Here is a 9,796-nt window from a genome sequence, read left to right as displayed (position 1 = left end):
CTCCCAAGTCGTACAGCTAGAAAGTGCTAGAAACTGAAACTGGACCCTCGTCCATCTCTTCTAAGGCCCACGGTCTTGACTGTTCTTTATGACCATTCAGGTTTTCAAAACCCAGCTCAGATTCCCCTTTCGCCGAAAGCCTCTCGCACTTTCTGAGCTGGGAGCTGCTTCCTTTTGTGTGTCTTCATGACACCTGGTGCTTCTGAAGGACAAAGCCTGTTGTATTTCATGTACTCGTCTGCCCACCTGCCTCCCCCGTGAGACCAAGAGGCCGTCAAAGGCAGTCCGTGTCGTGCACATCTTTGTATGTAAATCAGTGCCTGGAACATAAATGACGACCTGAGCCCCCGCCTCCTGCCTCCTCCGTCCCATACACAGCCACCAGGCCCGCCTCTCCGTGACTCCCTGGAGCCTTAGACGTGAAAGCACGATGTCGCATGTATTTCAAGCTCCCTCCCGCGGCGAGGACCCCTCTGAGTGTGATGCTCTGAGAAAAATGACTTCTGTTCTGCTAAGGGATCAAAATATTAAAGGAGGATTATGTCTTTCACAGCTGGGAACAAATCTGATTTTTCTCTGGTGCCTGTCATTCATTGATTTGTGGCTCAATATTCTCCAGGGGAGTATCTTAATTCTACAGCATTCTGCGTGAGGAACAGATTTATTTGGCAAGGCTGGCATGGAGGGGTTAGGCGAGCCCCTGTTGATTACTGAACCCGAGGAAACATGCCTCTGAGCCCAGCAAAGCAAAATTCCAAGTTGTTCTCTGTTCTTCCAAATGTGTGTGTGCTGATGCTGTTGTATTGACTGCATTAAAATGAAGATTTGCTGCTCAATAAAAATGACCTCAGATAAAGCAGACATACAGGTGTCATGCCCGAGAAGATACTCGTAATATCTCACACAGATAGAGGATTAAAGGGGAGGCTTAATGAAAGAGAAAACATTCTTGGAGGTCATCAGGAAAAAGATCGGCCATCTTGCTAACTTGCGTTCTTGCCTCTTGATTGTTTGTAGTGTCTGTTCTGTATAAATAAGGAAGAAAAAATTTTAATGGTAGAAAATATTTAAGTAGATATCTATCACTAGGAGATATATTGATACATAAAGGCAGCATGATAAGGTAGAGTAGAAAGACCATGTTATGGGCTGTTTGTGTCCCCCCAGATTTTTTTGTTGAAGCCCTGACTCCAGTGTGACTGAAACGGGGTCTCTAAGGCAGCAACTAAGGCTAAACAAGGTCAGAAGGGTAGGGTCCTGCTCTGATAGGATTAGAGTCCTTATCAGAAGAGCCACCAGGGAGCCTGGGTGCCTGCAAACCAGGGCAGGAGCTCTCATCAGACACTGGCCATGCATGTTGGTACCTTGATCATGGACTTCTTCCCAGCCTCCAAAATGGTGAGAAAATAAATTTCTGCGGTATAAACCTCTCAGCTGGCGGTAGTTTGTTTTAGCAGCCTGAGCAGACTAATACGGATTAATAGTTTTGGATCTGATGAAATCAGGGTAAATTCTGGGTCTCCCACTTGTTGACTGAATAACTCAGACAAGTTATTTAATCTTCTGAGCTTGATAAGCAACAAAGGATTAATACGCCGTGCTGGTAGTTTTGTCCTGCAGGTTAAGGACAACATTTGGCACTGGGTGGGCACTCAGCAGGGTCTCCTGCAGTTGTAGAGGATGCCCTATAATGGACTTCTTTCCCAAAAGCCAGCCTTGTCCAGCCCTTGCGTTTTTGTGAAGCAATGAGTTGTTTCACAAGATGAGTTGCTCACTCAGAGGATGCGTGTCGTTGGAATTGACAGGGCAAAGGGGACCCTTTTGCAAATTCAGTATGTATTTCTAGGTCGATTCCTTTCATTGTAAGACGTGGGCACAGAATCCTCTTGGGAAGAAACCAGTTCACACCACTATTAATGGAGGTGTGCAGGTGGTTACTGGTCCAAGCTCCCCAGCGAGGCTCTGAGGAACTGAAAGCTTACAAATGGAATCCAACCCCTTCTCTTGGACCCAGTCAAGAGAAATGCATCTTTGCTCCAAGGAAAAATGCTCACTAGACACCAAATACTAATTCTAAGTTGCATACGGAGGCATCACGAATGTTGAGACACCCACAATGCACCAATATTTAGTTGCTGCAACTTCTGTGTGCATTGGGGGAGGGGTGTGTGGAGACGTCTTTGCCAAAGTTGATCTTAAATGACAAGTCTTTTTAAAATTTTTTTTTTTTCTTTTCAACGTTTATTTTTATTTTTGGGACAGAGAGAGACAGAGCATGAACGGGGGAGGGGCAGAGAGAGAGGGAGACACAGAATCGGAAACAGGCTCCAGGCTCCGAGGCATCAGCCCAGAGCCTGACGCGGGGCTCGAACTCCCGGACCTCGAGATTGTGACCTGGCTGAAGTCGGACGCTTAACCGACTGCGCCACCCAGGCGCCCCCTAAATGACAAGTCTTAAAGTTGCATCTGCAAATGTCTAAACAACTGTCACTCAACATCCACCAAATCTTTGGATTTAGAGTTTCTATTGAACTTGAAATTTTGTGTACATGGTAGAATCACTGCTTTCTAGGAGTCCAAGCACAGTACCATATTCTAGTGTCCTAATCATCACCTTACAGAGGAGGCACGTGTGGAAAGAATCCAGAATTTCCTTCATGATTGGAATCCAAAGGGGACAAAATGTGAAGTTGGAAAATTATTTATTTTAAACCATTATTTCGGAGTAAATAATACTGATATTTAATCCATCAAAAAGTTTGGATGGCCTACGATGAACCCACTTTAAATTAAAAATAAGCTTTATTCCTTTTCTTTCTGGGGAGAGTGACTCTGTACCCTTGATTTACTCCTCCTCATTAGTCATGGAACCTTTCATTCAGCACTTACCTCATCCACCTTCCTGAAAGGCCCCATCAATGGATGCAGATGTCTTGAACCATTTGCCTTTGAGGGTTCCAAATGTACTGTGTCATCTCCACGGGCTTTTCCAGCTGCTGTTCCAGGCTGATGAACTTCACGAGCAATTAAACTAGGTGTGGAGAAGGTGGTCAGTAGGAAAATGTCCCAAGGGATTAAAAATGTTTAGGAGCCACCAGTGTGAATTGCCTTCCTGTTCTTTGAGAATGCCTCAGTGCGTTGTTCTTTTAAAATCTCTTGGGCAGAGTGCAGACAACGTGCCTAACTCTGGAATCCCGGCATGCTGACCCGGTGAGACACCTCAGTGGCACCCAACCTTCCGTGGCAGGTGACAAAGAGCCTCATTCAAGAGTCTACTCTTGAAGGCTGGAAGGCTAGCCCAGGAGAGGAATTTCTTGCAATTGTAGATTCCTCTTTTTATACAGAGATTTTAAAAATTAATTATGTAACCACTGGCAGTAGAGTTCTTCTCAAGGAGGAAATCATCGTGATGCTCGGAAAACTCCTTGAAGGTGTGGGGTAGGAGAAAGACCCCCAAGAAGGGGTGTAGTATGGGGGCTCATGAAACCCAACAAGGTGAACTGTTTTGTCAGAGACAAGAAGGGGCAGAAGAAGAGGGAGGGGTAGGGAGATATCAGGAAACGTTAGCGATGGTGTCGGGTGGGTTGGGGTGGGCGGGACAGGAGCTGAGAGGACTCTCGACCTAAGAGCCTCATTGGCAACTGGAGATTGTTTTCAAGCCTTCAGTGTGAACCCCTCTTCCATATTTCTCTGGTCCTAATCTTCAGTAATGCCAGCCACCCTAACAGACGCTCTGTGTGAGTCCGTTTTGTGAGAGCGTGTGCCCACCTGTTCACGCACACGTGTGTCTCCACGTGCATATACCTGTTCACGTGTGTTCGTGCGTGCGCACTTTCACGCACAAGTATTCGTACGTGCTCGTGTCTGCGTATGCAGTGTTCACTGTGCTAAGCTCTTCGCGTGTGCACGCGTGTTCACATGCATGCACGTGTCCAGCTAGGCACCTGTGTTCCTGTGCATACACGTGTCTCTGTGTAAGACGGGTGAGGCGAGGTGTGCTTCCTTCTGGCTACCACCATGAGGGACAGAGACAGCCCATGTAGACCACCTGCGTCTATGGAGAACGTAGCCTCAGGGACCCTTAGAATTAGTGGCAGAGGCCTCACAGGCAATGGCAAATGGCAGCCCGCATGGAATTGGGGGACTCACACTCACTGCATCTAGGTCTAGGGAGTGGGGAGAACCCCACGTAACGCCTGGGTTTCAAATTTATCTATTTTTCTGCTTTATTGAGGTAGAGTCGACAAATAAAATTATGAGATATATTTAAAGTGTGCAACGTGATGATCTGATATATGTTCACACTGTGAGAGATTCCCACCACTGAGTTAATTACCATCTCACATATTTACCTTTCTGTGTGTGTGAGGAAACTTAGCTTCTACTCTCTTAGCGAATCTCACACAAGACAATGTTAGCAGCTGTAATCACTGTGTTATACATTAGATCTTCAGACCTTATGTACCTTAAAAAATTTTTTTACTGTTTATTTAGTTTTGAGAGAGACAGAGACAGAGTGCAACTGGGGGAGGGGCAGAGAGAGAGGGAGACACAGAATCCGAAGCAGGCTCCGGGCTCCGAGCCGTCAGCATGGAGTCTGATGCGGGGCTCGAACTCATGAACGTCAAGATCACGACCTGAGCCCAAGTTGGATCCTAACTGCCTGAGCCACCGGGGCACCCCAGACCTTATTTATCTTACAACTGAAAGTCTGTACCCTCCCGTCGACCTCCCCCCTTCCCTCATCCCCAGCTCCTGGCCACAGTGTTCTACTCTCCCTTTCTATGAATTTGACTTTGTTTTTCTTCTCGATCCCACATTGGATTACAACTTTAACAGGGAGAATTTCTCACCGTGGCTGTCCATTTGCCCCACTTGGGTGTAAAGGTCACACTGTCACCATCACTCTCCAGCAGAGGGCTGGCCTCAAAAGATACACAGGCTGTTAGTGTCTTCTGAAGCCGATGCTAGTAGGTTGGCTGAGGACATTTGTCTGCGGGGTGTCGTGTGTCACTCCGTGTCCCACAGCAGAAGCCAGCCCGATGAGTCCTCACCAGCCGTGCCTCAACACTTCCTGGAGTGTCTCCATTGAGGCTTTAGGGAGAACTTACACAACAGGCAGGATCCTGGGATCAACTGTGTGAAGTGCCTACAACAGCTCCTGGCAGATGGTAGAACATGAACGGGGGGTGCCTGGGCGGCTCAGTCAGTTGAGTGTCCGACTCTTGATGTCGGCTCAGGTCACGATCTCACGGTTCGTGAGTTCGAACCCTGCATCGGGCTCTGTGTGGCTAGCTGAGAGCCTGGACCCTGCTTCGGATTCTGTGCTCCCTCTCTCTCTGCCCCTGCCCCACTCACGCTCTGTTTCTCTCTCTGTCAAAAATAAACATTAAAGAAAAAAAATTAAAAAAAATGAAAAGAACATGAATGTATTTCAGGCACTCCTCTGATGATACCTGCTCCTATTGGCCCCGAGATGGTCCAATACACCGGTTCCCAGAGGGCTTTCTCATGGTGACGAAGGGGAAGGTGTTCCTCCCAGGGATTCTGAATGGAGTGGCTCCATGAGAAGCATCTTCTGTGATGCCTTCAGCCACGAGAATGCACGGTGCAGTCCCCGGAGGTGCAGGCTCCAGATGACCGTCTTCTGGCCAGTGCAAGGGAATTCTTGGCTTTCCACAGTGTCCGCTCTCCTATTTATTTTGCAACGTAAACATACGTCATTATCTCTTTCGACTTCAACTAAAGTGAAAGATAAAGCCAGAGATTCAATAGAATACGATGTAGGAGGATTTCTGCGGCCCTAGAGATGGGAAAGGGTTAGTAAGCAAATTTCTGAAAGCTCATATCCCAAGCAAAAATAGCAGGTAAGATGTTGTTGCCCGTGAGGACCCCATGAACAAAGTCAGGGGGTGACAGATTTAGGGAAGGCATTGGGTTGCAGAAAGATATGTCCATAACTAAAACCGATGGAGAATATCCAGAAACACCTACAAACCAATACAAGAAAGAAGGAATTCTAATGGGAAAAAGGATGAAGGGTATAAGCAGGCGATTTACAGGCGAGGTGACCCCATACTCAAGCTTAGGAGGAGACCCTCATTAGGAGCAGGAGAAATACAAAGCAAGAGAATAAGATATCACTTTAAGTCTATTAGGCAAACTAGGAAGCCTTCTTATGCTAAGTGTTGGTGGATAAGTGGAGAGAGGAACCCTCAGGCTTCCCTGGCAGGTGTAGACAGGTACAGTACTCTGGAGAGCAAAATGTACACTTAATCTAAGTTGGTACAGGCACGCTCAGTGATGAACACCCAGGACAGGAACCCTGAGCAGTAGTACTTCTGGGCGAAGGTCTCAAAATGCGTTGTCATCGGGACCATAGGGGATGTGAGTGGCCACCTTAAGCTGGGCACACCTGGCCTCCCACTGCTGGGGCCCATGGGTGGGTAACATGGAAGGAACTCTTCGCGGAGCACTGGCAGAGGTGAGGAACCAGATGTCCTGGACAGTCCTTGCTGGGACACGAATGTTCTATTGACATCTTCCCCTTCTTCTCTTTCAACGTAGATCCCGCGTGTTTTACCATTTGCCTGTTCTCCGCCGGTTAGGCAATTCACCCCGAATGACTTGCCTTTTACTGTTGGAGACTTTTCCTACATTTGACTTAGTTGCTTTATTTACTAACAATCAGTGGAAAGGTCCCGCTGCCTTCCTTGGTCCTTCTCTCCCTTCTTCATTCACACGCAGGAGGCCCACGGTGTGCGGGGACCCTGCCCGAGCCAGGAATGTGACAGGGAACCAAGTCCACAGGCTGGCTGACCTTCCCGAACATCAAGTTCGTGAACTGATAATCTCAGTATCTTTCTTTGTCGTAAAGGCCAGCAGTTCTCAAACCTTTCGATTTCTTTACGCTCTTAGAAATTACCGAAGACCTTGAAAAGCTTTCGTTCTTGTGGATTATGCTAAGCAGAGCACTTTTATGGCATTAGAAAGTAAAACAGAAATTTCGAAAGTATGTATTAACTGATAAAAAAGTAATAAACCCATTACCTTCTGGCATAAACAATATCATTTTATTTTTTAAAAAACACAGTATTTTCCCAAACAAAAATAGTCGAATAGGAAGAGCGGCATTATTTTGCATTTTTTCAGGTCCTTTTGGGCTGGCTTAATGGAGGACATCTGGATTCTCATATCCGCCTCTGAATTTAGCACACTGTAACAGTGCATGTTACAAAACTTCTGGAAAACCCCACTCTACACCAAAAGAACAAGACTGAAAAAGACAAATAACATCTTAGGGTTGTTACAGAAGTGGCTTTGACTTTATGGAGTCCCTGAAGGGCCTGGGGCTCCCAGGAGTCCCCGGTAGGTCACACCGAGGACCACAGCATTGACCTTTTCTGAAGGTGTGTGTGCAGCGATCCTTGACTGTAGGAGCCCCACATCAAGTATGGGGCGGAGATCCAGGGATGAAGTCTGGCTGACATCATCACATATTAACCTAGGAATGGGGGTGGGGAAAAGCTGAGGTGCTTCAGGTAGTACATTTTCTTTTCAGTGTTTCTTCGCATCTTTGGAGTGTTTCATTAGGGCTAATTTTTTTGACCGTAGGGAGTGGGTATGTTTTTCACTATGATTTACTGAGCACTTCCCGAGGGATACTCATTTTGCTGAGCTCTTTCTCTAGCTAAAATCCGTGTGTCTTTTAGCATAGCAAAGGGTTTGAGTCAAAAGACTCAAATGTTAATGGCAATTCAAAGGTGCTCCTGGGCTCTTTAATTGTCTGATAGCTTTGAGCTTGTTTTCATCTGTAGGACCCCTGGATTCTTTGGTATATTGGGAACAAGGGGGTTACACATTCTGAGATCGAAGGCAAAAGCTGGGAAAAATCTCTGGAAGAATTTAGGTGGAGAGGGAAAAGTCTTTAGGTCCGAATTTCTGATGGTAAAAATGAGTGCTACCTTTCGGAAACCTGCTTTTCAGGACCGCGACACTGAGCCATGAGGGTCCCGTGGGATGGCCAGTGACAGACTCGGGCGCTGTGCTCAGTGTGAGCGAACAGGTCACGTTTGGAAAATAGATTTGAGTAATTTTGTAACAGCCCAACATCGGCAACCACATAATTGTCCCCTAAGAGAAGACTGGTTGTATATTATGGGACATCCATACAGGAAATTGCAATGAGGGGGCTGTTTTCTAGGTTTGGAAGGGGACGGCTCTGAGAAAGAGTGTTCACTTAAAAAAGAAAGGGCGGAGTAGGGTTACAGCATGCTACCCTTTGTGTGAAGGGGGGGATATATATTTGCTTGTGTTTGCATCATAGACTTTGAAGAATATATAAAATTATCTACTGGGAGTGGGGACCTCTGGGCAGGAGGAAAAATTCTCCTATGTCCGCCTTCTTACACCTTCTGAGACCCTGCAGTGCTGCATTACCCACATTAACTATGTCTAAAAATACTAAAGTAAATAAGATAAAACCCAGATCAAAAGCAGCCCCAAACTTTTTCACCGAAGCCCCTTGGTTTTCTAGACAAGCACTGGATCGCTATAAACTGACAGTGCGGGGCTGAGGGGAACGACCTTAAGACAGCAGACTTGCTGGTTTGCAACTGAGGTGCATAGAGAAAGGCTCAGGTCCGGGTCACCATTCTCTGGCTCAGCTCAGCCACCTTGTCACCCCTCACCAGCTTCATTTTAGGAAGGGAACGCACAGAAAGGCTGGATTGAGCCGCGTTCTTTGGGAGGGGCTCAGGGGCAGCCAAGCTTCCTTCGAGAAGGCGCCTGAGTGCAAATCGTCAGCTTGGACCCCAGGACACCCCTCCCTGAACCCCTGGGCAGGAAGGAGTGGCTTTCAATTAACAAAAGCTCTTTGAAGAAGGAGGTGATGGAGGTTTTGATGCAGGTGTGGGGTGGGTGCAGGCTCTGGAGACGCCTCGAACGAAGCAGGAAAGGAAAGGGTTGAGTCTTGAAAAAAGTATCGTTTTGAAAATGTTTTCAAAAGCACATGGTTCTCCTACTACTATTGCATAGTGAACCTGGGTCAAAGTTTTAGTTAAGTTAATGAGGCAGGCGCCTGGGTGGCTCAGTCGGTTGAGCGTCCGACTTCAGTGCAGGGCATGATCCTGTGGTTTGCGAGTTTGAGCCCTGCATCGGGCTCTGTGCTGATGGCTCAGAGTCTGGAGCCTGCTTTGGATTATGTGTCTCCCTCTCTCTGCCCCTCCCCCTCTCTCACCCTGTCTCTCAAAAATAAATAAATGTCAATTTTTTTTTTTTAATTAATGAGGAGACAAAGGGTGAAAACTTTCCCTCATTCACTTTCCTTTGCTCAAATATCCCGGCTGTGCACCGGTGGCCGTCTGGTGTCTCTGCAAAAGGCAAACTAAAACATAAGGATACGTCCAAGGCAACTCAGCCCATGCTGGCTTCCAGGTTGGCACCCGTGCGGTGTCCCACCTGTGGACCCGCAAGCACAAGGCCGCTGGGCATGGCTTAGTGCTGTTGCCATCTTGAATTTCTTAGTGTTTGAACAAGGGGACCCATGTTTTCACTATGCACTGGGTGCGCAAACAATGTGGCCATCCTACCCTTAACTGATTGCAGCTGGAGCCAGAGTTCCATTATAGCTTCTTTTTAAAAACATTTTTTTTAAAGCTTATTTATTTTGAGAGGGGGCGGGAGGAGCAGAGAGAGAGAGAGAAAGGGGGAGAGAGAATCCCAAGCAGGCTCCGTGCTGTTAGTGCAGATATATATTATTAACTAAATGTATCGGGTTGAACCTACTTTGAAACAG

Source organism: Prionailurus viverrinus, chromosome C2 (genome assembly GCF_022837055.1).
Source record: "Prionailurus viverrinus isolate Anna chromosome C2, UM_Priviv_1.0, whole genome shotgun sequence".
NCBI classification, from domain to species: Eukaryota; Metazoa; Chordata; class Mammalia; order Carnivora; family Felidae; genus Prionailurus; species Prionailurus viverrinus.
This window is presented reverse-complemented; position numbering follows the sequence as displayed.